Consider the following 24,236-nt stretch of genomic DNA (forward strand, 5'->3'; position numbering starts at 1 on the left):
AGATCTGGTGTCGCCATGGCTGTTGCATAAGCCTCAGCTGCAACTCCAATTCAATCCCTAGCCCAGAAACTTCCATATGCTGCAACTGCGGGTTGTAAATAAATAAATAATATTGTGAAGACAACATGGGTTAGTAAGTATAAAGCATTTAGAACAGTTCCTGCAAGGTGAGATCAGTATCAGTTATTAGCTACTATTATCATTGTCGTTACCATTTTTTTCTGTCCCTGAGAATGGGGAGATTTGAAGGAAATGACCACGTTGTCCAAGATGGGAGGACTAATGGGACTCTCGCTCTGGTTCTATTTCAGCAGCTTTCCTTCTAGTCCTGACTTCTGCGGGCCACATGCTGCTGCCCTCCTCCTCCTATCCTGCATTGTCCTCTGCTTGCCTCCCCCTCAGCGTGGCTCCTCTCAGCTGGACTCAGTTGAAACCAGCTACGGTCTCAGGACACATTCGGGGGGGGGGGGGGGGCTCTGCCTGAAGAAAAATCTTCAGACAGAAAAAATCTTCATATGGATCCTTACTCTATGCATGGACCTGGGAGACGGAGTCCCTGTCCTCCAAAGCCTTCTAGCTGGAGGGTGACGCGTGGTGGCGTAAACAGAGCGAGAAGAGCTAGGAAGGCGTACAGGGTGCAGCAAGACGGCTCAAAGGACAGAGGGTTTCTCTCCAACGAGCCCTTCCCCTCCGATCCGCTTAATTTGTGTTCTCACTCTGAAATTATCAAAGTGTAAGAACTCTGCTGTTGGAAAAGGAAATGCGAAATAGGACAAATTCTTTTTTTTTTTTTTTTTAACGTCCCATGTTTTCTAATCTGGGTTTTGGAAGCAGGGCCCCTTGGCAGGAGAAGAAAAAGCACAAGCCAAGCTCTGAGCAGCAGTACTCCCAGAGCATTATGGGAAGCAAAACATCAGCCCACAAACGTGGGGCCGACCCAGAGCGGACGCCTCCAGCAGCTGGGACTGATTACCGGCCCTGGTTTCACCCGTGGTCTGTTGGAGAGACGGATGGACTGAAATAGAATCCCAGAATGGGTTCTGAGAACCAACTAGAAAGAGAAGGGCCCAGAGGCACAGAGAGAACTCTCCAGAGATAAAAAGGTTACAGTGAGAGAGGATGAAACATGGAGAAGAAGCGAAAAAAGACCCCGAATAAGAAAACTTCAAAGGAGGAAGGGCCGAAGAGACCGGCGAATGATGGAGAGAGCTCATAACTTCTTTTCCGCTGGTCTAAGGGAGCAGAGAAATTTGATGATGAAAACTGGCACAGGAAGCTCGGAGAAGGGTCGGGAGAAGTCAGTGCCGCGGATGACCCAGCCTTAGGCTTGGAATCAGATGATGCTTCCCTGCAACATAGTGCGGAAGTGAGTGACCCACTGATTAGGGAAGAATGTGTTTCTGTCAGCCATGCAGGGCAGATGGCGTTATTTTGTCTCTCTTTCCAAACTCTGAAAAAGGATCCCCTCTTCCCACAGGTCCCATCATCCTCACAAGTCATGCACGTCAGAGAAAGGCTGTTTTCACTGCGGCACATCTGGGCAAACCAGAGTCTTCAACAGCATCTCATAACAGCACCAGCTCTTTTTGTGGGAGAAATAATGAAACACCTTATTAGTGAAACGAATATCAAAGTGCAAAAGGCCTGCTCAGGCAGAAAATGGAGGGAAATTGCTTCCTTCTGCCCCCGACCCACAAGCACAAGTCCTTTCCAAACTGGGTGGGATTTTTTTGGTGGTGGTTCTTTTGGTTTCTGTTGAGAGTTTAATGTAAAAGAACACTGTTGCCCCTCGAGAGGAATGTATGCTTCTGTTATTAACATAGAGTAACTAGTGACTATGTCCCCAGTCAAAAGGACACTCCCCCCTCATTTCACTCATCTTAAAGTAGAAAACATAGTTTACTTTTAAAAGGTTATAAATGTGCTCTATAGGAAAAAACAACAGAAGAAAAATGGACCCAACCATTGACCCACAACTCAAAGAAAATGACTTGTATCTTATAAATCCTCCCATTCTTTTCATCACTATGTATACACTCTTCCATCGTTAAATTTCTCTCCTGAAAAATCAGTAATCATAGAAGAGTTACTGGGATTTTTTTTAAAGGATATAGTGGAAATAGGCTATTGTTGGCTACCCAGCACCTGTTTTATCTTCCTTTGATAACTGTGTCCATATTTTCTTTGTGGTATTACTTTTCCATGGAATGTACCTCGTGGGAATGCCATTTCGAATATGCTGTGTTCCCCTAACCATGGGGGTGGTGGGAATCTGACCAAGACAGGCCAATTGGATGCTCCTTCGCTGAAATTGGAATCTCGAATGAAGTGGCAGAAAGAGAGAGAGAGGGAGGGAGGAGGAAAGATGAAACTCTTACATTCCAGTACAATTTCCAAATAAGACCGTTGCATTATTTTTATCACCTCTCTACCCTACCCTCCTCTATAAATGCCTTGACTCCTGAGCCTACTTCTCCAAACTTCTAGTCAATCCTATGAACTCCTCCATGCCCTTTCAACAAATTTTCTTTTTGCTTAAGGCCAAAAGAGTCCATTTCTGTTGCTTCCAACCCAAGAATCCTGAATGAAAATGTGGCTAAAAGAGCGTAAGGACAAGGACACAACAAAGAAAAATCTACCAGCTGCGTTGCTACCACTTACCAAGCCCTGCCATCCTCCCAATATACCATGTTATAAGTTCTTTTGACTTACAGAATCAATTTTCTTATGCCAAGATGTTGGTGGGGTTGATGAATTGCTTTAAAGACCTTGATTTTTCAGGGAGTTCCGTTGTGATCCAACTAGTATCCATAAGGGTGCGTGTTCAATCCCTGGCCTCACTCAGTGGGTCCAGGGATCTGGAATTGCCGTGAGATGTGGTGTAGGTCAAAGACTTGGCTCAGATCCTACCTTGCTGTGGCTGTGGCATAGGCCGGCAACTGCAGCTCCGATTCCATGTGAAAACCATACGCCATGGGTGTGGCCCTAAAAAGCCAAAAAAAAAAAAAGTATTTGTTTTTCTCCCCTACATATAAATATATTCTCAGAGATGTGAAATTTTAACATCTCTTCTAAAAAGGTAGAGTCTCTTTCCCCGCCCTCGAAACTGGGCTGGCCTTGTGACTTGTTTTGGCCAACAAAGTGCAGTGGAAATAAGATGTGCCCAGTCTGAATCTGTCTCAAGAGGCCTTGGGTGCTTCCACTTGCTTTCCTGGGTCCCAGCCTGCTCCAGGAGAGTGGGGCTGAGCTATTCTGCTCCACTGAAGAGTCAGACAAGAGGTATCCTAACTGAGGCCACGCTAGACTGGAGTCGCCAGCTGAACCTCCTGCTGACTGCAGATCCATGACTGAGTCCAGCCAAGATCAGCTAAGTCTGTCCCAGAGCAGCAGGGCTGTAGATTTGAGTGTAATAAGCTGTTAATTTTTTTTAAGTGTAAGGACCATAAGCGGTATTATGTATTATCTGAACAACATAATAAGGGACTATGTTCTGAAAAATATAGTTTAGTTCCTTGGGGGACAAGATACCATAAGTTGAGACTCTCTCAGAAATGCCGCAAAAAAAAGGATAGTCCTAATATCTCAGTTGCTTTTGTAGTTTGTGAAGCACTTGAGTCCTGGGGTCAGAAGGCCTCATGCCGCCATGTATCAGCCCTGCGACATTAAGCATGTGTGTCACGGTTTCCTCATCTATAAGAAGATGAAAATAATGGAATCAATCTCAAAGTGTTAAATGGCAAAACAGATGTATGAAAATAATGAAATCAATCTCAAAGTGTTAAATGGCAAAACAGACGTAAAGGGCTTAAAGAGAAATCATGCATTTTAATATTAGCCATTTTAAATCGTGTTCTTCTGTGACAGTTTGCTGCTCAGCATCAGCAGCTTTGAAATGAATCAGTCTTTTGTTTCTTTTACTCAGTTTGATCATCTTTGCCTTCTAACAGGAATAGTGGATTTTGTTTAATGCATTTCTGATATATTGGCGTTGATTCTACCACGCTGTTGTTTTGTTTTTCTATTTCTTTTAATTCCTGTCTCCTTTGAGATAGATTAAGTGTTCGGTTTCCTCTCTTGTTAAATATGTATATTTATGTATGTACAATATATAGTATATATTCTAAGTGCATGTAATTTAACAAATATAATTTATAATATATTTTATGTATTATACATAGCAATATCATTTCAGTAGTTACTCTAAAGATTACCACGTGAATCCCTAATTGATTAAAGTCTAAGGTAAATGAGCATTTTATCATTGGACAACGCAAGACACAGAATCCTTGACTTTGACATATTTCCCCCCCACTATGTGTAGTATTTGGTGTGTAATATGAAGTTCTGGATACTGTTATTCTGCTCCAGGAAGGATGTGCATTTGCTTCAGTCAGGAACTTAGGCTGAAAATCCAGCCAGAGATTTTCAGAGATTTGGGTGATTTGAAGCTGGGCTTCAGTCTTTGTGAGGGCTGGTTTGTTTCCCATTCTCCTTCACTCTTGGTATGAATTTCTTGGTGGGGTTTCTCAACCTGCACCATAGATATTGTAGACTAGATCGTTCTTTGTCATGGGGATGCTGTGTGTGCATGGCACAATGTTTAGCAGCATCCTTGGCCTCTACCCACCAGAGGGTACGCATCTACTCATGCCCTACTCCGTTGTGACAACCAAAAATGTCTCCAGACATTGTCCAGTGCCCCCTGAAGGAGGAAAAGCAGCCCCATTGTGGCCCTATGGGATTCCCCCCAAAGCCTACAGCCCCTCGGACTGTCAAAGCCCCACTCATGTCTCAGCTTCACTGGGATGAGGTGACAGCCACTCCCAAAAGCCACTCACATCTCTGGGTCTCCCTTCTCATAGGCCCTCTCCCCGCCTTGGGAGCCCCTCTGGTGCCTTCTTCGAGCTGTCTGTTTGCTTTTTTAGTTCTCAGCAGAAATATTGATCTGAAAAGACCCTGTTCATCATGGCCAAACTCAAGAGTTCCAGTCACTTGGAAGTAAAATCTTACATCATTTTAGTAGAATATAAATACACAGGACTGAATGTTTTCTGCTGAGTTCTTTGGTGTGGGGTGCAAAGAGGGACTGTGTTACAAATGATAACAGACCTGTTCTTAGGGGAATTTGGAACTAGTAATTCTTTGTGATGGCCTCTGGTATAGATCATTAAAGTGTACCTGTTCTTAGAGATGTTCTCCCTCTAGTTGGTATGAATATAAGCACATTTTAAAGCTAAAATAAAAAGACTTCAGTTGAGCTACAAAGAAAATATGCATTCCCCCCATTCCCTACCCAAAAAGCATGTCGTAGAAAACTGGGGAAGGAGATGTTTATCACAACCTAAATTCAATCCCCTGCGTTTTACCAGCTGTGTGACCTTGGCCAAGTCGAGGCTCGGGGTCCTCTGCAGAATGAGGCTGTGGGATTAGATGATCCATCACGGCAGTCGCTTCCAGCCCTGACAGACAAGCAATCTATTAGAAAACAGGTTTGTGATCATTCAGCACACCAGATACAGCCAAAGGGAGGCAGCCTGTTTATGAAAAATCAGTCACATCTGATTGATCGAGTCCCATCTCAAATGATGTTCCCAGTTGAGAAAGGAAAGGAAACCCATCAGACATGGGATGATCCAGTTTCCAGATACATCTGACAAAACACATCAAAATGTCCTTCTGCGGAAATTGGAGAGGCGAGGGCCTCCTTGGACGGTTTGTAACTCGTTGATTGCTGAGACCCAAGAATCCTGACTGGCACGTAGCTGCAGAGCTCTAAAGGCGGCCCCTGGAGTTACAGCCCCATGAACAGCAGCCTCTTCCAGGCCTGTTGCTGCTCTGTGTCAACAATTTGGATGATAACCAAGAAAGCATTTCAGGGAGTTCCCGTTGTGGCTCAGCAGGTTACAAACTCGATGAGTATCCATGAGGATGTGGGTTTTGACCCCTGGCCTCCCTTGGCGGGTTAAGGATCTGGCCTTGCAGAGAGCTGTGGGTGTAGGTCAAAGACTTGCAGCTGTAGCTCTGAATCGACCCCTAGCCTGGGAACCTCCATATGCTGCAAGTGCACCCCCCCCCCCAAAAAAAAAAAAAATTTCATCTGATGTATGGGTTTTTCAAAGATGGGATTCATAGCTAAGGTGAACTCAAAATCACATTCTTCCAACGCCGCTTCAGGGGGCACATTTTTCTCATACATGAAATGTTACTGGTGTTGGCCTCTTTCACGTCCGCCTTCGTACCAGTTTCATGCTCTTGGCTGCGTCATGAGCCACATGGACCCTCCGGCTTACAGTTCTCCACGCCACGTTTATTCCCCAGACTAAAACCAACACAAGACAAAATGAGATTCAGGATTTGGGTCCCCACATACCACCGTCTACGTTTCCTCTGGGTGTTGCCTGCTCTACTGAAGTTCAGAGGGTTGCAGAGGAGGAAAGTTTTGGGGATTGAGAAGAAAGCAGCTTCAAATTAAAAATCGGGTATCCACACACATCCTGCCCCACCCCCACCCCTGGAAAGACATTGTCCATTCCCTGCCAAAAAAAGAAAGCCTTCTGGCTTGGTGGCTCCTTCCTTTGCCCCAGCCCCCCACAGAGTCACTCGTGTCCCTCCAACACCCCTACACCACCTGCCTGGGCCCCTGATAAATACTTGTCTTGACTTCAACTGGATATGCAAACTTCTGCCTTCTACTGTATATTGGGGTCTCTGTGGTTCTTATTTTTACCCAGTGTGTGCCCAGGAGGGGGTTGGGAAGCAGAAAGAAACGCTTGCCTTCTGCAATGAAAAGGCCTATCAAAGAATTTTCCTATAAACTCATCTCCCCAAGAGATACATTTTGCCTTTAAGATAAAGTAGACGTTAAAAGGTCTTCTGTCATGGAGGATGAACATGTGGTTACCACACAGGGGAAGGAGAGGGATAAATGAGACATTTGGGATTGGCAGATACAAACTCTATGGATAAACTGAATCACTTGGCTATACACCAGGCTATACATTGTAAATTAACTATACTTATCAATAAGATAAATCAATAAATAAAAGGTCTTCTCTGACTCTGCAATTCCACAATTCTGTGGTTTTACCTGAAATGTCTTCAAGTAGCTAAATGCTTAAGAAACAATGAACCCAAATCCACCCCACTCCACAGTCCTGTATGAGGGGGTTGCGAGCCAAAAAATGTGTGGATCAAAGGTTTCCAGAATGCAGCGATGACTGCCGTGCATTTGCACATCTCCCTTCTTTCGGCATTTGTACAAACCTGAATATATGCTCATCCCTATTCACTAAACAGAAGCTTCAAATCCAGTATAAGCATGAAGCAGGGACAAAGGATGAAAGAGAGTAAAAGTGATTTGGAGAAAAAAATATATAAGCACGGATCTATAGCCCCAGGGAGTAAAATGCCCACACCAGAAAAAGGAGTTGACTAAATGAGATTCAGGACTTGGGTCTCCAAATACCACTGTCTGCTTTTCCTCTGTGTTCAGGGCTGGTGGGGAGCTGAGAGCAGGCATGGCCAGTGGACATTTGCAGGCTCTGCGTGTCCGCTGGGGAAAGGGGGGTTATCAGAGCAGACGCTCTAGTAGGTGTGGGTGAGTCTGATGCCAAGTTTAAGAGCCAAATGGCATTTGCTGAGTTCCTTCCAGAACAGACCCGCTAACTCAAGCCATGCCCACCTCTGCAGTCTTTGCTGCCCTTTCAAGCACAGTAATCTTTCTTTCCTCTAATAAGAATAAACGGCTCTTGGAGGCTGAGCCTGGGCTGCCCTGTGAGACATTATGTATGATTTAGGCATCATCTTTGACAGATCACAAGAGGGTCCATGTGTCCAGCTGGCCCTCCCCACTGCAGGCACAGTTCAGCCAGTCCATTGCAGGCTCAGATTCTCCTGGTTGGTCACACTCTTCCCACGTGTTCATCCCTAACTGGCACCTTCATTCTTAAGTCTCTATCCGAGACCATGGGCACGGGTCTTCCAGCACCTCTGCCAAGGCCTCCTTATGAGGGAGAAGAAACTTTGAAGACAATACTCTTGGTACTAGTATATTTCCCCTTTCAGCCCTCCTCTTCCTCCTCACCTTCCCCCAGACCCCAGAGTCCATAAAACTGCTGGAGCCTTTTATTCAAAATTCCCTCAACAACCAGGCAACACCCCCATCTCTGCTCATCTACCTGACCTGCCTCCAGGACCCACACCCCGATGGAGGCCACCGCTTTCTCCTGGTTCAGCCTCTTGCTAATGCCATCGTGGAAGGCCCCCCTGTTTCTTTCCTTTTGCCTCCTTGATGCTTTAATTGGCCACTCCTACACCTGGCAGCGCAGCACTCTCTTGCTGAGCTCTTCTTGGAAGTAAATAAATGAATAATCAATAAGGAAATAAATAGTTAAACAGAATGGAGTAAAATATCAAATGGAAATTTTGTGTTGTCTTAGAACTTGGGTTAAAGCCCCAGAGCTGAGAAGAATAGGTGAGAAAGAAAACACAGTCCATGGAGAACAGTTTGGAGATACCTTAGAAATCTATACATAGAACTTCCATATGACCCCACAATCCCACTCTTGGGCATCTATCCGGACAAAACTCTACTTAAAAGAGACACATGCACCCGCATGTTCATTGCAGCACTATTCACAATAGCCAGGACATGGAAACAACCCAAATGTCCATCGACAGATGATTGGTATATATACACAATGGAATACTACTCAGCCATAAAAAAGAATGACATAATGCCATTTGCAGCAACATGGATGGAACTAGAGAATCTCATACTGAGTGAAATGAGCCAGAAAGACAAAGACAAATACCATATGATATCACTTATAACTGGAATCTAATATCCAGCACAAATGAACATCTCCTCAGAAAAGAAAATCATGGACTTGGAGAAGGGACTTGTGGCTGCCTGATGGGAGGGGGAGGGAGTGGGAGGGATCGGGAGCTTGGGCTTATCAGACACAACTTAGAATAGATTTACAAGGAGATCCTGCTGAGTAGCATTGAGAACTTTGTCTAGATACTCATGTTGCAACAGAAGAAAGGCTGGGGGAAAAATGTAATTGTAATGTATACATGTAAGGATAACCTGACCCCCTTGCTGTACAGTGGGAAAATTTAAAAAAAAAAAGAAAACACAGTCCACACCCGAGCAAACTCTAACAGAAGGTACTAGGGGTAGACAGCCAGTCACTATTCCCTAAGAGGCAGCCAAGCCAGTCTTTGGACTGGTGACCACAGTCCCACCTGTGCCCTCAGCCTGGTGAGTGGGAGTGGAGATGCAGCTGGGTGGTGGCAGGGCTCTCTGCTCCCCGGGGCTGCCATGGCACAGAGCAGAGCGATGGCAGAGCCCTGGGGGAGGTTTCCAGTATCCCACTGCGCAGAGACCAGAGAAGGAGTCCAGTGGGGAGAGGCTGGTTGGAGCTGCCTGTGAGGGCAGAGCAAAGAGAGGCTCCCGTCCTTCTGGAGTGTCATGGGCAAGATGCCCGACATTCCCAGTGGGCAGAGTGGGCACCGTACAGAACCACCTGGCTTTAGTCCTCTCAGAAGGAGGCCCAGTGGAGTGAGCCCACCCTAGCAGACAGAGGTTTTGTGAAATAAAGCATCTGGAAGGACCTTTGGGGCCACAGTTCACAGCAGCGCACCTAGAACAGAGGACGGCAGGGTGGAGGCTTCCAGTGGGAGGTCTTGTCCAGAGGAAGAACCAGCAATTTTTCCCCACCCTTGACCGTTGAGAGAGAAATACTAACAGCCCCAGTTATCCAAGAAGATCTCTTATGCCTCTCATTCCTTCCTCATCCTCCCCTTCAGCCCGACCCCCACCATGCAGTAGAAGTAGGGTGGGAAGTGAGGAAGACGGCGCAAAATGGAAAATCAGACAGCAATGCTCCCTCCTACTTCGGCTCAATAGCACCTTAGGTCAAGCTTGAGCCTAGAAGAACGGAACTCTTCTTAAATTGGATGAGGAACTGAAGTTTTGACATTAAATTGGATAGGACCATTTCCTATCTAAAAACAAGATGATTTTAAGACACGAAAATTATCATAAAAGCCATGGAATCTGCTTGCAATATCATCCTTGGCAAATCCTACCCAAGCAGGTTTGAAGCTGTGGTAGGTGAAAAATAAAGTTATTTTATGATCTTATCTTACCAAATATAGCTCATTCCAATGCCAGCTAGAGAAGCCAAAAAGAAACTGAGAGGGAGACAAACGAGGATGAAATCTGCTTTGGAAAGTGCCACCACGGAAGGCTGAGGAGGCAACGGGTAGGGAGAGAAGGAGCCCTTTCTGTGAAGAGGGGGAAAGATCATTCCAGGCTGAGGGAAGTTTACGTGCAAAGGCCCTGAGGCAGAAAAGAGGACGCCATGGAACTACAGGGTCACGAGCAGGACAGACACAGGGATGATGTTGGAGCCAGATCATACAAGGCAACGTGGTCCACTGTAAGGAGTTCGGTTCGATTCCCAGGGCATTCTGAGTTTAAGCTGCAAAATGACATAGTACAACTTGATGTCTAAGATCACCGTTTATGCTGTTTGAAGAATAGATTGGGGGCAGGAGCAAAAGCCAAGGCCTACTAGAAGGATGCAATGTACTTCACAGAAGAGGCACAATAAATTCTCAGTGGTTGCTTTTCTCAGGTTTACAGACTCTGAAAATCAGAAAGACTGATGGCCATGGTACTTCAGGCTCTTCATGCTAAAGCAATCTATTGAAATTTGACAAAAACAGAAATAAAGAAACAGAAAAGAGTCTCTTGTGGGAAGTACTCCCCGCCTAATGAAAGCTACATAATGTGTTACATACCTACATAGATGCTTCCTCTCTCAATCACCAGGAAGCTCAGAACTAGATTTTAGGTTCTAGTGCAGTAATTTTCTCACCTCTTCTTCGTCACTCTATGTATTCCATTTCTAACCACAACTTAAACATGATTTCAACATGAGAATGCACGCTTTGGTTTTTCATGAGCCATCTCAAATCCACTGTAAAGATTTTTTTTGCACAATCTGTCACAAAGGGAAGAATGAGGTTTTTTTAACAAAAGAAAAAATGCTGCCAATAATCAGGAAAAAAAATGTTGTGATGCTTTTTCTCACCAACCGAACAAGCCACCTCTAGTGGATCCACACAGACCCACTGTCAGCCCCTGAAGTGAACTGCAAACACCTCCTGGTGTTTGAGACCCTCTCATTCTTACTCACTCTAGCCAAATTTTAATAGCTTCTATATTGTGAACCTCAAGAGAAGTCCTTTAATAGAATATCGAGCACTTGTTCTGTGCCAGGCACCATACTAAGCGCTTTACATATATTATAATAATCCATCATCACAATAACCCAATAGGTAAGAGCTATTATTACATATCCTTATTTTAGAGCTAAAGAAACTAAAGCATGAAGAGTTTCAGTAATGTGTCCAAGGTTGACCAGATGGCCAGTGGCGTCACCAGTGTTTCTACTCTAAATCCATCTGTCTCTGGGGTAAAGTTTTGGATCTGGGAACCTAACCTTAACTTCCAATGCACTGCCCACCCAGGTCCACCAGAAGGGATGTTTGCCTTAGTCCTTTAACTCATGGGCCTTGTCTGCCTGCCATAGGCACTAGCTTGGCCCTTTGCCTCACCATCCACTGTTACCCGCCACAGGAAATTTCAGGACTGGCTCAGGCCCTAAACAACCATTCTGTGTCCATGTAGGAGACAATGGGATCAAGAGACTATGGTGTGCTCCGTTAGTTTGTCATGGTTTAGGGGAGCCAGTCCTGTGCACCACCTCTCTATTATATGTTCAAGACGTCGTGTTGCTAGCTTGAAATTAGCCACCATGGGAGTATTTACACCACAGAAATTGGCAGACACAACAAACTGGGGCTTTGTTGGAGGGAAAACCACATATGCCAGTATACCACTTGAGACAGTCAATAGGGATCATAACAAATCCATCTCTTAGACAGTCTTTTTTCATAGCCTTTGATAAACAAATCATTTTTAATTCCTAGCACTGCGTCAAAAGAAGTTCAAGTGAAACTGTACATGTGGGAGCCATTTCTTCTTGCCCAGGAGGCAAATATCCTTCCTCAACCTGTGCTGCTCTCCTCGCTGCATTGAAAGATACAGGCTAGGCAACTTTTTCACGCTTTCCTTCATTCTGTTGAGCTTGCAGTCTTGCTGGAAGGAGGGAGCCAATCTCAGGTGCGGAACATCAAATTGCTTATTGGAACAGCTGCCACTTTCAGCTGAGTAAGCAGGACATTCAAGGGTGGCACTTTCCAGCTATGGTGTGGCAGCCAGTTAAAAATCAGTGTTGGGGATAGAAAATAAGAAACAAAAGGAAAACCATCTGATGGTTTGAGAGGCACCCCGGCCAGAAGCCTCCCACACTTGTAAACACACTACAGGATAAAGAAAAGGATGGAAACCCCAAAATAAGAAAAACCTGCACTTGAACCTTGGCTCTTCCATGTGCTACATGTTCTGATGGAACTAAAAGATAGGAGAGAAAGAAAAGGCGTAATGGGTACGAGGGATCGATCTCAAGTCTGAAGAATAGACTCTGCACTTGGACAGGAATGCAGGGAAGAGTTTAGTACGACACTCATCCACTTGCTTATTCATTGTTCACTGGGCATCTTCTATGTGCCATGAGCTACAACACATATAGTTGAGACCGAAAGAGATACAGCTCCTGCCATCAAGGAGCTTACAATCTAGTGGTGAATGGGAACATTAAATGTGTCGTATTAAGAAGGCGTGATGTTGGTTATGATAAAGAAAATAAATGAGCCACAGGAGCATCATGGGGAGGACTCGTGGCTGACCTGGTGCACGGATCACAGAATAAAGTCCTGCTCACAGAGAGAAAGGGTGATCAAAAAAGCCAGAACAGAGAAGCTGACAGCATGACTGAGGCGCATCACTCTTGCACGAGGATGGGCCACCATGGGTTTGGACATCAGAGATCTAGGTTCCAGTCCTTACGCAACCTCTGACAAACCGAGCAAGTTATTAACGTCCATGAGCTGGGTCTCTCGGTCACGGAGGGACAGTGATCCTTACCTTCCAGGTTTACTATTCGAAGTAGGTTAGTGTGGGGTACAGGACTCAGCATGGTGCATGGCTCATCACGGGTGCTCAATTAAAGACAGCTACATATAAAGATTGATCAATGAGAATTTTTTAAATTAAGGATCTCTTAAACTGCACACACAAGCCACTTGGTGAGTAAGCACCAAAATATCCATCAGCGGAAGGATTTAATGAGGCTTAGAGGTCCTGTCCTGTGAGGCCGAGAGAGGGTCAGCACAGCAAGAGGCTTCGAAAGTGCTTGCATTAGACACATCCAGGGTGGTCAGCATTTGTTTAGAGCAGTCACAGGAATATTCACTGTCCTTTCCAAGCTACCTTGTTCGGCTTTCCCCCAAACATAGTTTCCGACTGCAGTAACTCGAATGCGCAGATTTTCCCAGGTAAGTTTCCTTTTCATTCTTATCAATAAACAGCCATTTCCTTTTATTTGCGTGCATTTCCCTTTGTTTATCTTTCTTTTCTTTTATAATAGTTTGTGTTTATATTATTTTACAACGTTTTATATTGTTTCCTTGTATTGTCTCAGGGAAAACATGGTCGCTATAGAGCCCTAAAGGCTCCTCAAAGTTTGAGTTGGAAGAGATCAATTCAATAGCTTCCCTAAAATGTGTCATTTTTCCTCTCTCTTGATGTATGTAAATGGAAAAAGTCTGTGATACTTTCAGCACACTGGATCTGCAGCAGGGGTGACAAGGCTGCCATGCCTTGTCTCCTTTGTACCTTTGCTCATCTTCGGCATCAATTATCAAAGAAGATAACAACATACGAGTTGATCAATCTCCCCACTTTAATTTAGCAAGACAGGTCATAATGGCTTTGTTCCTTGGCCGACATGCCAGAGAGCTGTTTTCACATATTAATGTGACATGACTGGGAGGGTCATAATAGCCATGACAAGATAAAGGGAATTAGTTAAAACTTAATTAAAACCACATGGATAACAAGTAAAACACTATATGTTTAGTAACCTGAATTCTTCGTTGCTGGGTTGGCAAAAAAAAGGGAAGATGCTTTGTAGCAAGCACAAGGTCCCCAATTAATAAAGAGCATTTCACCCCGATCTGAAATGATCAGATCAAAATCAGAATCAAGAGGAAATGAAATTGGTGATTCAGATACCTCTCAGCCCCCTCCCGGCCCACCCTGGACAGAAGAAGCAACAAGGGTGGAGTTCTCGTCAACCCCAAGATCAGAAGCACTGAGTCAGTGGTTACGACTTTGTCATATGCTTATTAAAAAGCTGATTCCTGGGACCTAATCTCAGACATTCTGATTCATTGAGCCTGGCGCGGCAGGCCTGAAATCTTCATTTTAAGCTAGCCCCTTTCAGTGTTAAAGTTATTTCAGATAAAGTTATTCCTGTCCATTTGGTTATATTAGACAATGGGGGAGTTCCCACTGTGGTTTAGTGGGTTAAGGACCTAACGTTGTCTCTGCGAGGATGCAGGTTCTATTCCTGACCTGGCCCAGTGGGCTAAGGATTTGGCATTGTGGCAAGTTGGGGCATGGGTCCCAGATGAGACTCAGATTCCACATTGCTGTGGCTGGGATGTAGGCCTGGGCCAGGAACTTCCGTATGTCACAGGTGTGGCCATGAACAGAAAAAAAAAAAATAGACAATGGGGTGAGATACTATGAGATTATGTAAATATCCTGCTCTGGGTTCAACTTTTACCCCCTAGTTTTAACAGCCATGGATGAGCCTTATCTGAACCCATTATCACTATCATGGTTGTACAAAGGTGATTTTTCTAACTCCTATATTTATTAGTTCACATTTATTTCTTTAGACCTGTTAGTTAGGATATATTATTTCTTCCTTGTCCCTTTCTACATTTACCAGCTGACATTTTACTCTAAGGAAGTTCTCTGCCATTGATTGAGTATGGGTACTTACTTTATTCAGTGGGTAATTGATCCATTACTGTGACTTATTTTTAATGCTCCTTTCTTCCCAAATTTGAGCAGAGGTAGCCCCTGGCTCCTGGAACATTTCGCATGTCCTGCTTTCTGAACACCAAGATCTTCCAAGCTTCTCTGTACTTCCCTGCCCAGCCCTGGAAGGAGCCTTCATTCCTCTTAGTGGATGAGCAACAGTATTTGAAAATAAATTACTGCACTGAGAAGGACCCAGCATTATCTCTGTAGTATTCCAGCCCCAAAGGCCCTTCGCAAATCTATTTGTAAGAAAACATTAGGCAAACTCAAATTGAAGGGTCTTCCACCAAATAAGGGGCCTGTGCTCTTCAAAAATGTCAGTACTGGAGTTCCCATCGTGGTTCAGCGGTTAACGAACCCAACTAGTATCCATGAGGATGCAGGTTCGATCCCTGGCCTCGTTCAGTGGGTTAAGGATCTGATGTTGCTGTGAGCCATGGTGTCGTTCACAGACTCAGCTCAGATCCCAAGTTGCTGTGGCTGTGGCTGTGGTATAAGCCGGCAGCTGTGGCTCCAGTTCAACCCCTAGCCTGGAAACGTCCATATACCCCAGGTATGGCCTGGTCGGTGGACCACTCTCAGAGCTGGACCACTCTCGGAGCATCACGGACTCAACACACTGAGGAGAATGGCCACCCAAGCACGTCCATAGAATTTTGCTTCTCTCTCTCCTATGCCCTATTCCTTGTCCATTTTCTTTTCTTTCTTTCTTTTTTTTTTTAGGGCCACACCCTCAGCATATGGAGGTTCCCAGGCTAGGGGCTGAATCAGAGCCACAGCTGCCAGCCACAGCCACTGCCACAGTAATGCCAGACCTGAGCCCTGTCTGCAACCTACACCACAACTCACAGCAGTGCCAGATCAAACCCACAACCTCATGGTTCCTAGTCAGATTCATTTCCATTGCACCACGACAGGAACTCCCCCTTGCTCATTTTCTAAAGGGCTGTTCGCTGAAAGAAGTTGCTAAGAAAAGCCAATCAAAAGAAGACCAAAAAAAAAAAAAAGAGAGAGAGAGAGAGACAGAAAGAAAAAAGAGGACTAAGACATGCATAGCTCTGCACTAGAGGTTGATTAGGGTCAAAAGAAGATATATTTAAACCTAATTAAGATAAAGGATTCCTCTTTTGGCTGAATCTCCAAGAGTAAAAGCTCTGAGGACACGTCAACTTCTGTCAGATTCCTGTCAGAAAAATATCCCATCAAAGCAGCCCCCTGACAGCTTTGAAGAGTGACAGTCCTGACTGTCGTTCTGCAGGCATTCTTATTATAAAACTCAAGAAATCATACTAATACCTTAATCCCGATTATTTCAACCTTTACAAAACCCTTTTACATGCATGAATGCCGTTCTCGCTTTCTAAACCTGTTATTGCTCCTATGAAATTGGAAGCTATGCACTCCTTCAGAGTAGGGGTCGTGCCTTGGTTATGTTTGTCCCCCCAGCTTTTGGCCAAGGTCTGGCATCTCGCAGGAGTTCAACAGATCCTGGTGTAGTAAGAGACTCTGCCCACCCCGCCCCGTCTTCAAGTACCTGATAGTACATTTCACTGAACTGAAGTTACCATCAATTACTATCACCCACTATTATTTTATGTATCTCTAAGAAAGAAAAACAAATGGTGCCATCTAAACTTGGCGAGCCATTGATTGCAAGATACATCACAATCGCAGAGATGTTAAAATGTGGGGGCGTGGCCGGAGAATTGAGACGCTGCAGAAGCGCTGCTCTGCCGTGGGGTCCCCTGCCCCGCACAGCCAGGAAACTGATAATGGCCTAACCTTAGAGTTGTTGATGATAACCACAGGAAGGGAGGGAGACAAAGAGGAACAAGGGGATGTTTCTTTACAGCACAGAATGCATCGCAGGTTTGATGACTTTGGGGCAGGCGGGAATCTTAGACTGCAGTCAAGTTGGCAGCCACCTGTGCTCAGGAAGACTATCAATAGGTTCTCGCCTTTCCAGGAAAAGGCGCAGGCCAGGTGAACAGCAGCAGCCATGGGACAGAGTTCCAAGCCCAATGGCCCTTTAACAGAAAGTGCACTGGGGGAGGAGGAGAAGGAGGAGGAAAGGAAGCGATGTCTTTACTGTCTTGTTACACAATCTGTATGGTCGCTATCACGGGAACCCAGAGCTATAGAAACCCAGTGAGTGAGGATGCTTGGAACGACGGCAGAGAAAGAGACTAAGCATTCTCAGCCCCGGGGATAAACGCCTTGATTCTCAGCAGACACCTTTCTGCTAGGAGTCAAGGAGCCATATTTTTGTGTTGCCAAAGGAGTCGCTCCCGACAGGTGATTATATTAAATGCCAGATTCTAAGGCCCAGCAGGACAAATGAAATCTGAATGGCCCTCAAATGATCTCATCCCTACCTGGGTGAAGTACCTGTCACCAGAGCTCAGAGGGATAGCCACACCCCAGGCTGCCCTGCAGCTGCCTTTATTTGAGTGGAAGGGTCACTTGCTGAGATTCTCCCCTTAAGTAAGGACCTTGGGCCAGTCACCCTGTGCCTTAGTTTCCTTGTCTATGACATGGTGAGAGGCATGGTACTCGCCTCACCTTGACATGAGGCTGGAATCAATTAATCCATGAAAACTTTTAGAACAGTGCCTGACAGAAAGCAATCGCTCAATGCAAGTTAGTTATTTTTACTGTTATTAACTGACATACAGTTGTACGTAATTGACACAGCAACACAACTCCATACTAGACTAGGGGCATGCAACAGGTTACATAAGCTGGCAGGGTTCCCAAATTCTTACCCTAAATTTTAAAAATATACATATATATATATATATATATATATATATAGAGAGAGAGAGAGAGAGAGAGAGAGACTTCTACAGGCAACAGGGAACTGAAGACAGGCAAACAAACCGCAACTGCTAGAAAGAGTCCAGTTCCAGAAACTCAGGAGCATGAACTTGCAAGGACCATGACCAGGCCGCTCCCCACGAAGCCACCCCACCGCAGCCCTGGGTCTCCTTTCCAGATGCAGATTGTGTTCTGCGTAATCTTGTGCACGAAAACATTAACCGCTGGAATGAAAAGTGTCTGTTAATAAACCAGCACACCGCTCCCACTGCCAGCCCCCTGTGGCCTCGTCCCCCGTCTGGAGCTGCACTGCAGGCGCATCTCATTTGTCAGCTGGTTCAACAGCTCCGGCACGACAGGCTTTGGAAACGTGAAAGATCCCAAATTATCTTCTCCCGAGGTGAGAAATCAAGTATGGTGCCCACAAGCCCAGACAGTTTACATGCCAAATAAACAAAACGCAACAGGAGCGAGGGTATCAATCTCTTAACAGGTTAGGGAAAACACGTTTATTTCTTATCTGAAAGATTAATGAACCAGGCTGTAACCTCACCTCTAATGGTGGCGGAACAGAAACGAGGCGCTGTTATTAATCTCTTCTGCCGTAACATCATAATGCCACGTCACCAAAGTTCATAAAGAAAGGAGCTCCGCTCATCTGTGGAATTATTTAAAAATACCCAGTGGCTGGTCATTAATGCCAAATTATTAGATGTTTCTCAGATACACTGCTGCTTTTAAAAAATATATATTAGGTGGAGTCCAGCTAATAAAAATATTGTCTTACTAAATAAGACTGTTTTCCTGCTCTAGACAGCTATAAAGATTATTTATTTACATAGCTTTTTACTGGTATATTTTTAAAAGCTATCGATGCTGTATATCTTTCGGACGTTTGGCTGAATTTACTTGCTCCATTTGCCCCTCAGTTTATTTCTCCCTCTTGATTCCCCCCTGATTCTACCTCTGAGCTGGGACCAAACCCTTGAAAATCCAGGGTGAGGAAGGAGAAGAGGGCAGAAGGAATATGAAGAAAGAAAACTTGGTTGCCTTGAGGACAGATAACCTCCAGAGCAGACTGGATGCTTTTGGAGGCTCGATCACAGAGTCCAGCACCTGTTCTATCTCAAAATTCTGGCCAAAATGGTTGTATATTTCATGAAACTTCACATGGTTAAAAATAATCATAGCCTTGGAGCTTTTTTCCACATGGAATGTATAATATTTTTTTCCTTAGAACTCCATATTCCATCAACGAGACTCTGAGTAAGTACAGAGGAGAGATTCATCCGAAGGAAAATCAATTTTACTGGAAAAGCAAGGAATAGCAATGCCTAGAGACGCAAAGGCAATATTTACGGAGAATCTCCAACTGGGGAAGGAGGCTGGGATCTGGGGCTATGTCTGCACTGCTGAATTGGGCAATGGACTTTGGATGCAAGTTCAAGTTGTTTCACCATGTTACATTCCTGTGTAAACTAGTTTGAAAAGAAAATGAAAATGAACAAACACAGAAGGTCAGCCATTAGTCTAAGAGATCAACTGTGCTCACCTGCCAACCGAGGGAATTCTAGACACATCAGGTAATGAAATGATCCTTTGGCTTCTGTGGGGAGGTGGGAGGGTAATGTTTCAATTAAGGTTTTGTTCCACATCTAAATTATCCAAGCCATGCAGAGTCAACACACATAGCAAACATTCAAGATACAGTACATGCAAAATGAGCTTTTCTGCTAAGGGGTGGATGATCACATGACTGCAAGACACCTTCACTTAAGAGGAAACTACAAAGCGAGGGGAAAAGCCCAGAACCCACTGTTTCCTCTTTGTGAACACCTCCCTTCTTATACCAAAGACTTCAACAAGTGAAGGCATACACCAAAGATTTCTGAAACTGTGGTCTGGAACCCCTGTAATTCTGGGGGCGCTGTTAGCTGGAACACTCTGGCCAAACCATTCTATGTCTTATATTTGTTGGTCAAAGACACAAGGTCTAATTCTACTACTGAGAACGGAGAAAAGCATTCAAGTGTTGATTCCCTTTTTCCTTGTCCATGAAGTCTTCCCCCATGACTAGAAAGACCTAAAGAGAAATGCATGGAGTAGGCATCTTCCTTTCTTCTCACCAGTAAGATCAAACCAAGACAAGAGCTTAATTCCTCACAATAACAACCTAAGGAATTATATTTAATGCCTACATAAAGGCACTGGGATAAGTGCTTCCTTGAAAGAATAAGAAGACACCATGCAGCTTAATGGGGAAGGAAGGTCTGGAAGCAAGTAATTAAATATACTGGGTTAGGTTTTACACTGAGATAAATGAAAACGTTATGTGACATGACAAAGGGATCCACAACGCCTATATCAAAGTCATGGAAGTCTCCCAGAAAAAGCGTCATTGACTTGGGTTATAAATGACCAGCAGGAACTGGTCAGCTGGAGAAGCGGGGGAAGGACACTCTGCCATAAGGAAACGGCATTCAAAGGCATCAAGGTATTTGAGTGCAGAGTGCAGATCGTGTCCCTGAAGAGTAAGCAGGGTGGGAGTGCCAACACACAAAGAAACCAGGAAGGTAGAGAGGGACAGGTTCTCAGGATCTTGTTTACCACGCGAAGGAGGATGGAGTTATTCTGGAGTTGACGTGGAAGGCCAAGGGAAATTTTAAATCAGGGGAGCAATTGAGTGAGACTGGATCACTGGGGGCTGTGTAGAGGATGAGAGAGAAGAGAGAAAGACATTTATAGACGCTTTTGTAATGGTCTAGGTAGGAGATGATTCTGGCTTGACCTGAAGTATCAGCAAGAGGAATAAACAGGAGTAAATCAGAAAGACAATTTTGATTTAGAATTGTAGAATACATTGGCTAATTAAATAGGGAGAATAAAGGAAGAGAGGAGAAATGGATGGCGAGATTTTTATCTTGACTGGTTGGGTGGAAATTGACATCATTAATCAAGGAGAATCAGGTTTGGACAGATTGGGTATGAGATGCCAAAGGGAAGTCAAGCATTGCTGTCCAATAAAGAATGGAAAGTATTAATCTAGTTAGGACATTTTATTTGTAGTAAGACATTTTATTTGTAGTAGGGTATTTTATTTGTTGTCATTTCTTATGATTTAGTTCCTAAAATGTTTAGAAAGTTTGACAAGTATTCAGAGAGAGTAAAAATATGTATCCTCTTGGAACTTATATTTCTAGAGAACCTCAACTAAAATTTTTGCCTATTCTGGAGTTCCCTTCATGGCTCAGCGGAAGCAAATCTGGCTAGCATCCATGAGGACACAGGTTCGATCCCTGGCCTTGCTCACTGGGTTAAGGATCTGGCATTGCCATGAGTTGTGGTGTAGACCGCAGACGTGGCTCAGATCTGGCATTGCTGTGGCTGTGGTGTAGGCCAGTGGCTACAGCTCCAATTCGACCCCTTGCCTGGAGACCTCCATATGCTGCAGGTGTGGCCCTAAAAATAAATAAATAAATAAGTAAATAAATAAATAAATAAAATTTTGTCTATTCAAATCTTCTCCAAACTCCCATTTTTCCTTCATGGTAAAGGTCAGTGCCCATGTGCAGATGGCTTCTTCTATTCCCACATCTCATAGTTATCTATCCCCCCTCTGAACACTACTGTCAAAGTGTGTGTTCACAATGCCTTTTCTTGGGTTATTTATTAGGAGACCTGCAGCTAATTTTGTCACTTAAGTTTTTTTCACAAATACGTGCCTCGCTCTTCCCAAATAAATTGGGAATATCTTCAAAGGCAAGAGCTGTATTTCATTCTTCTTTTATGAACTCTAAAGACTTGCACAGTGTCCATCAGAAAAAGGCAGCTTAGTTGAGCCAGACTTCGAATCCCAGCTTTTTCACTAACTTGCTGCCTTGGGCAAACGTGCTCAATGTTTCAATTTCCTCATGTAAAAATGAAGACAATAACCATGCTTACTTCATAAAGTTGCTATGAAAATTAAGTGAGATGACACAGACAAAGCACTTCCTAAGTTCCTGGGATATAGCAAGAGTTTAACCAGCACTTCTGTCAGGACAAGTTAGGATGTGCTGCGTTAACAAACAACCTCAGTATTTCAGTGGCTTAAAATAAGTCGGATTGATTTCTTTTTCTTTTTTCTTTTCTTTAAAGGCTGCATCTGCAGCATATGGATATTCCCAGGCTAGGGGTCAAATTGTAGTTACAGCCGCCAGCCTATGCCACGGCCACAGCAATGCCAAATCCGAGTCCTCTGAGATGCATACCGCAGCTCACGGGCAACGCTGGATCCTAACCCACTGAGCGAGGCTGGGAATCAAACCTGCATCCTCATGGGTACTAGTTGGGCTCATTACCACTGAGCCATGACGGGAACTCCTGATTTCCTTTTCATGTTACACACTGAATGGCTCTAAAAGGAATTTTTGCTCAGCACATCACTCAAGGACCCAGGCTGACCATCAACATCATCTTGAATGTTGCTGTTTGCCTTGTTGGAGGGGGTGAGAACCCAGAAGGTCTTACACCAATAAGTAGCTATTCCACATTATAGATGATATGTCACACTTCCACTCAAAATTCCTTAGCCGCAGTAGTCACATGGCCTCATCCAATTACACAGGGTTGAAGAAATACAATCCTATCATGTGCCCAGAAGGAAAAGGATACCTCAGCTGAGGACCTCTTGTGGCTACCAAAATATTAGTTGTGCTGTTGTCGTGTTGTTGTTGCCTAAATAACTACTTAGAATAAGGTCAGATTCATATTCTAGAGACTCTGTTAGCTAGTAATATCGGTACCAGTAAAATGTTCACACAAGCAATGGAGAAGGAAGAAAGAAGATGAGTTGAGATGCATTTAGGAAGTGGAATTGATAAGAGTTGGGGATTGGATTCTGCAGCAGGGGGAGTGTGTGTAACAAAGACGACTCCCAGGTATGTCTGGCTTGACTAATTGGCAAACCACCTTCATCTCTTGTCAGAGCATCTTTAATAACACCTCGGTGGGCTTGGCCTTATCGACTCCTGACCTCTAGCAGTTCATTCTATACTGTGGCCAGAATAATCTTTTGAAACCCAAATCTCATGTCACCCTGCTGCTTATGCTGCTTAAAACATTCAATGGCCTCCCCTTATTTTTAAGACAAAAATCCAAATTTGTTAATGCAGCTCCAAAAGTTCTGCATGTTCTCACTGCAGCACCTTCTTAAAGTATATTTTACATCATCCCTGTTTTGCTCTCTATATTCCAGCATTTTTCTGTTCTTCAAACTCATCTTATTTCTTTCTACCCCAGGACCTTTACACATGCTGTTCCCTTGGCCTGGAACTCTCCTACCACCACCTACTCCTTACTTGCCTAGGCAACAGGGTTTCAGATACGACCTCCAAAGTTTACTTCCTCCAGCTCAGCTCTTCTGCAATTTCTCAGCACCTGGCACTGCTGGTTTATAGCACCTGTCGCAACTGTACTTCATTTGTGAATATAAAACTATTTGTTTTATATTTATCCTCCTGTTAGATGGTAACAGAGATTTTGTCTCTTCTGTTCATGCTACTCTAATTCCAGTGTGTAACACAGCTCGTAAGACATGATAGGACTTCAGTAAACACTTACTGACTGAATAAATGGATGGATGGATGGATGGACGGACGGACAATTATCTCTACAAACAAAAATTTTAGGACAGTATAATAGTCAATAAAAGTATGATTATAATTTATTCAACCATTCTCCTATTTCTGGCCATCTAAATTGTTTTCAAATGTTTACTACTATGCCAAAAATACAGAAAGAGGTATAAAAACAAAAATATTATTTAAACATATAGAACAAAATTTCTTTTAGGAGAGCAACTTTATTTGGGGAAAACACTTATGAAAAGTTTGGGATGCTCTGATACTTTAGGGATCTATGGAAATTGGCCCCCAAACCTTTAAAGAAGAGGAGTTAACTGCCCTCACTGAAATAGGAAATGGACTTTCTCATTGTTCTGAGAGAGAGAGTGAGTGAATAGAAGAACGAGAAGGAAGGAGTGAAGAGAGAGAGGCAGGCAGGATGTGATGGTGGGTGCTAGGTGGGCTATAAGAGGAGCCCTGAGCACAGGGTGGCCAAAAAACTATGGAGGGCAGAACATGGTTTGTGGTGCACCTGTCCCCATGAATCCTGGCTCTTAGATAAGATTTAGGGGGGGCGGATTTTCCCTCGAGTACTGAGGAAAGAGCTGGATTTCATCTGGATTGACATGTAAAAAAAGAAGCTTCATGAAAAGAAAAAAGCAGGAGGCAAAAAGTCAGAACATCGCCCAGTATCATCCTGATCTCCAAGGCGCAGGGCAGGAAGAAGCCAGGTCACGTTTGGTTGCAAAAACAACCTGAAAACAAACTTTTGGAGAGTGATATAG

General features: G+C 44.2%; 1 long non-coding RNA gene across 6 annotated transcripts in view; it reads right to left on the reverse strand.

Moving 5' to 3' along the window:
- Positions 39-24,236, reverse strand: part of LOC100739688 — a 162,684-nt gene continuing 138,486 nt past the window's right edge. For 2 of the 6 annotated variants that reach the window (XR_304761.3, XR_002346572.1), the window contains exons 7-8: positions 5,379-5,459; positions 39-2,985 (exon numbers count right to left, since the gene is read on the reverse strand). This is a non-coding gene — a long non-coding RNA (uncharacterized LOC100739688). The other 4 variants (XR_002346573.1, XR_002346570.1, XR_002346571.1 and 1 more) reach the window with 4 other exon arrangements.

This window comes from Sus scrofa, chromosome 8 (genome assembly GCF_000003025.6).
Source record: "Sus scrofa isolate TJ Tabasco breed Duroc chromosome 8, Sscrofa11.1, whole genome shotgun sequence".
NCBI classification, from domain to species: domain Eukaryota; kingdom Metazoa; phylum Chordata; class Mammalia; order Artiodactyla; family Suidae; genus Sus; species Sus scrofa.